Source organism: Onychostoma macrolepis, chromosome 20, assembly GCF_012432095.1.
Source record: "Onychostoma macrolepis isolate SWU-2019 chromosome 20, ASM1243209v1, whole genome shotgun sequence".
In the NCBI taxonomy this organism is placed as follows: domain Eukaryota; kingdom Metazoa; phylum Chordata; class Actinopteri; order Cypriniformes; family Cyprinidae; genus Onychostoma; species Onychostoma macrolepis.
Window position 1 is genome coordinate 31,935,822 of NC_081174.1, and position 5,442 is coordinate 31,941,263.

At 44.6% G+C, this 5,442-nt stretch overlaps 1 pseudogene; it reads left to right on the forward strand.

Annotated features, from left to right (window-relative positions):
- The first annotated feature begins 262 nt into the window (after positions 1-262).
- LOC131526637 (putative mediator of RNA polymerase II transcription subunit 12) lies at positions 263-2,456 on the forward strand (annotated as a pseudogene).
- The last annotated feature ends 2,986 nt before the right edge of the window (positions 2,457-5,442 follow it).

Consider the following 5,442-nt stretch of genomic DNA (forward strand, 5'->3'; position numbering starts at 1 on the left):
AGGCTGAATCGGGAGTGCATGCTACCATACTAGTTCTTCCATAAATAATTATATGACAGAAATGGTAAAGTTAGTAAGATTTCCTGAATTCAGCTTAAGTTTGTATCTATATCCATGTTCAAAATAAGAACGAAAACTTGAACTTTGAGAACCAATGATATATAAACTCCCACTTGTGCAAGTCTGGCGAATCATTACAGTTAATGAAGAGGGAGGAGCTATCATTAATTAGCTGAAATCTGTAGAGTACAAAAAGACCAAAGGACAGTCTCTCCACTTTGTGACTAGCTATTGAACAATGGCTGGAAGTTGGGGTTTGGGTCAGATTTTGGCAGTTTGTGCTTTGTGTCATGCTGTTCCTCAGCGGAATGATCTGCCCCAGAACACTCAAGCTCTGATGTTCCAGCAGACTGACCAGCGGTTTCAGAAGCTAGTTCAACAGCAAACGCCAGTTCAACAGCAAACTGACCAGTGGTTTCAGAAGCCAGTTCAACAGCAGACTGACCAGTGGTTTCAGAAGCCAGTTCAACAGCAGACTGACCAGCGGTTTCAGAAGCCAGTTCAACAGCAAATGCCAGTTCAACAGCAGACTGACCAGTGGTTTCAGAAGCCAGTTCAACAGCAAACTGACCAGCGGTTTCAGAAGCTAGTTCATCAGCAAACGCCAGTTCAACCGCAAACTGACCAGCGGTTTCAGAAGCTAGTTCATCAGCAAACGCCAGTTCAACAGCAAACTGACCAGCGGTTTCAGAAGCTAGTTCAACAAACTGACCAGCGGTTTCAGAAGCTAGTTCAACAGCAAATGCCAGTTCAACAGCAAACTGACCAGCGGTTTCAGAAGCTAGTTCAACAGCAAATGCCAGTTCAACAGCAGACTGACCAGCGGCTTCGAAGCCAGTTCAACAGCAGACTGACCAGTGGCTGAAGCCAGTTCAACAGCAAACTGACCAGCGGTTTCAGAAGCTAGTTCATCAGCAAACGCCAGTTCAACAGCAGACTGGCCAGCGGTTTCAGAAGCTAGTTCAACAGCAAACTGACCAGCGGTTTCAGAAGCAGTTCAACAGCAAATGCCAGTTCAACAGCAGACTGACCAGTGGCTGAAGCCAGTTCAACAGCAGACTGACCAGCGGCTTCAGAAGCCAGTTCAACGGCAGACTGACCAGCGGCTTCAGAAGCCAGTTCAACAGCAGACTGACCAGCGGCTTCAGAAGCCAGTTCAACAGCAGACTGACCAGCGGCTTCAGAAGCCAGTTCAACAGCAAACTGACCAGCGGTTTCAGAAGCTAGTTCAACAGCAAATGCCAGTTCAACAGCAAACTGACCAGTGGCTTCAGAAGCCAGTTCAACAGCAAACTGACCAATGGTTTCAGAAGCCAGTTCAACAGCAGACTGACCAGCGGTTTCAGAAGCTAGTTCAACAGCAAACGCCAGTTCAACAGCAAACTGACCAGCGGTTTCAGAAGCTAGTTCAACAGCAAATGCCAGTTCAACAGCAGACTGACCAGCGGTTTCAGAAGCCAGTTCAACAGCAAATGCCAGTTCAACAGCAGACTGACCAGTGGTTTCAGAAGCCAGTTCAACAGCAGACTGACCAGTGGTTTCAGAAGCCAGTTCAACAGCAGACTGACCAGCGGTTTCAGAAGCTAGTTCAACAGCAAACGCCAGTTCAACAGCAAACTGACCAGCGGTTTCAGAAGCCAGTTCAACAGCTAATGCCAGTTCAACAGCAGACTGACCAGCGGTTTCAGAAGCCAGTTCAACAGCAGACTGACCAGCGGTTTCAGAAGCCAGTTCAACAGCAGACTGACCAGTGGTTTCAGAAGCCAGTTCAACAGCAGACTGACCAGTGGTTTCAGAAGCCAGTTCAACAGCAAACTGACCAGCGGTTTCAGAAGCTAGTTCAACAGCAAACGCCAGTTCAACAGCAAACTGACCAGCGGTTTCCTCCGCAGTTTCAGCTTCAGAAGCCAGTGGCGCAGGCAGAGCCCCTTGATAAATGTGTTGTAGCTGATTATGAGCAAATCCAATGCGGACAACCTGGGATCAGTGGTGCTGAGTGTGGCGCAATGAACTGCTGCTTTAATGGACAGCAGTGTTACTATGGGAGAGCAGGTAAGTGTTCTCGGTCTTATTCGGTTGATGTTAAACAGATTCTCAGAATTAACCTTCTCTTGTACCCTTGTTCCAGTGACTGTCCAGTGTATTAGAGATGGTCAGTTTGTGGTAGTGGTGTCTAGAGACGTTACTCTGCCTCGACTGAGTCTGGATTCGGTTCGTCTACTGGGTGGAAACGACCCACCTTGCGGTCCTGTGGAGTCCACACCTTCTTTTGCTATATACCAGTTCCTGTGACCGCATGTGGCACGAGCATGATGGTGAGCAGCTGCTTCTGGTGTTATTCTGCTTTGCTTATGATGGACTGGATGCTAACACTGTTCCTATTCACAGGAGGATAGTGGATATGTGGTGTATGAGAACAGCATGACCTCCTCATATGAAGTAGGGATTGGACCGTTCGGTGCCATCACAAGGGACAGTCACTTTGAGTAAGTGATCTATGACTTGGAGTGAATTTTAATCTCTGATAAATGCTACAAGCTCACCGTCTGTTGTCCAGGCTTCTCTTCCAGTGTAGGTACTCTGGAACTTCTGTTGAAGCTCTGGTTGTGGAGGTCAACTCTGTTCCTCCACCTCCACCAGTAGCTGCTCCTGGACCTCTCAGGGTGGAGCTCAGACTGGCCAATGGCCAATGTGTCACCAAAGGCTGTGCTGAAGGTAAGGTCTTGTCCTGTGTCTTCCTAAAGCCTTTCAAACTTGAGTCCGCTTAAACCCCAGTGTTCCTCAGGGGATGAGGCCTACACGTCCTACTACAGTGATGCTGATTATCCTGTCACAAAAGTCCTGCGAGCCTGTGTATGTTGAGGTGCGCATTATGGAGAGGACTGACCCCAACATTTTCCTGATACTGGGACATTGTTGGGCGACTTCAACCCCCAGTCCACTCAGTCTCCCCCAGTGGGACCTTCTGATCGATGGGTGAGTGTAATGCCAATCTTTATCCAGTTAGTCTGCTGGGAGACACTTTCTAACCTCTTTCCCTTTCAGATGCCCTTACCAGGATGACCGTTATCTGACCACACTGGTTCCAGTGACTGGCTCATCTGGTCTTCAGTTCCCAACCCACTACAAGCGCTTTGTTGTGAAGATGTTCACATTTGTAGATCCAGCTCCTCTGCAGGAAACCGTATGCTCTCTAGCTCTTCCTGAACCCTTAATATTACACTTAATTCTTAAATGGATTCTATGGCTTAACTCTTTTCCCCTCTCAGATCTTCATCCACTGCAGTACAGAGGTGTGTCATCCCTCTTCTGGCTCCTGTGAGCAAAGCTGCACCAGGAAGAGTGAGTACTTGCTGTAACTTAACTTGATGAAACGAGTGTTTTTGAAATGCCCCTCACGCTTTTACCAACTTCTCCTGCAGGGAGAGACACTCATGCCAAGACCATCTCGAGTGGACAGACGGTGGTTTCTAGTGGAGAAGTTACTCTGGTCATGTGAATTCAGTGATTTTAATAAACTGCATGTAACTTCAAGATTCTTGTTTCTCTGGCTTTTGTTAGCTGAGTCTCAAACACTGTTTATAGTCTGGTTTAAAGGGACCCTCTACTAAACTGGTGCTCCGTTTGCTTTAGTAAGGTCTCCCATTCTCACCAACAAAGTGACATCTTGCTAAAGCTGAGCATCTACAAAACTTAATTTGGCCAACTGCTTGTTAAGCTCCAATGGCAGACCTAGGACCCACCACTCAAATCGTCAAAATGCCTTATGAAATTAAAGGCTATGACCGAGTGCTATACGGATTTCTCTGGCCAGTGTTAACACCATTCCTGCTTCCTGGCTGGTGTGCAGTGATGGTCAGTCATGACCAATGTTCCCTCTAAGCCGTGCACTTCCGCGCAGAAGTTACAGCTTTACTTCACAGGAATAAATAACACTTTAAAGCATATTAAAGAACTTTACTGATTCCAAACTTTTGAACGACATTGTATTATACTGTAAAAATGTTTTCTCAGGTAACCTAAAATGTACATTTAGTTACATCAAGGGTCAAATCAAATATAAATGGCAAATTAAAGTTAAAATTTACACACGTTTTTGTGTGCGCTGTACAGGTCTGGTATAAAGAGTATTTTTGCTCAGGTGTCTGAAATCTCCGCCCAATAAAGAAAAGTTTTGCTCAGCAAGAAGAAAAATTTCGAGGGAACATTGATCATGACCAATAAAACCGATCTCCAAAGAAGGCAAACAACACCACCCTGACCAAACTTCTCTCCTTGCTCTTTTACGACCCCCTGCCTCTGACTCTCCTCCCTCGCTCTTCTTCCCCAAAAGCAAGAATATCCATATGCCACAAGTGTTATATCTTGTGAATGTTGTTTTTCCCCTTTCATGGTTGGTATCATTTTAAAGGTCTCTGTGTGATGGGTAAATTGGTCTGAATTTCACAGTAGCCCCTTGTATTATGAGAAATATTGAAAACTTAAGTTAACTCTGTACTTCTGTCATTTTAGTCTAGCTCCGTGTTCAATCTGACTTCAATTCCAAGTGATCATTAAATTTAGACAATATTTATAATTAAAAACTGATCACAGACATCGATTGTATATTAATTTAGATATTTGATTATTCTGGAAATCCCATACTTTAAATTCTTCGTTCATTAGGGACCAGGTATCGCACAGGAATTACACTTCGACCGATAGTGAATCCACGGACACAAACTCGTCAGTTCTGAACTTATTCAGAGGGTGCAGAGTGGTTATAACTGCGCCTGCATACTTTCCTATATACTATTTTTGGTAACACTTTATTTTGATGGTCCCTTTTGAACATTCTGTTGACACTAAGTAATGTTGCAACTACATGTCAGCAAACTCTCATAAGAGTATTAGTAGACTGTCTGCTTCATATCTACTAACTCCTTATTGTGTTGGTCTCCCAACAGATATTCTATTGACTATAAGTAACTTTGCAAGAACGTGCCAACTTAATCTAACCCTAACCCTACCAGTCAACTAATACACTACTACCACTCTAATGAGAGTTAGTAGAAATGTAGGTGCAACATTACTTCTAGTCAATAGAATGTGTTAAAGGGACCATCGAAATAAAGTGAAACCCTATTTTTCCTATAACCACGAGAGCTAAACCGTGTTAAGCCAGTGACAGTCAGAAATCCAAAGTCTCCTTCATGGTGTTCATCCATTGGTGCTTTGGTATGATCTGTCCTGAGCATAAATTCTTGGAAATACCACTACAAATTAATCTACTGGAAAAATGATTTCTGAAATTATTTAACAGCTTTGGTGATGGTTACGGCTCGTACTACCCCTCCATCTGGCATCCTTCCATTCCATACAGTAATCAGTTTCATTTTCAGA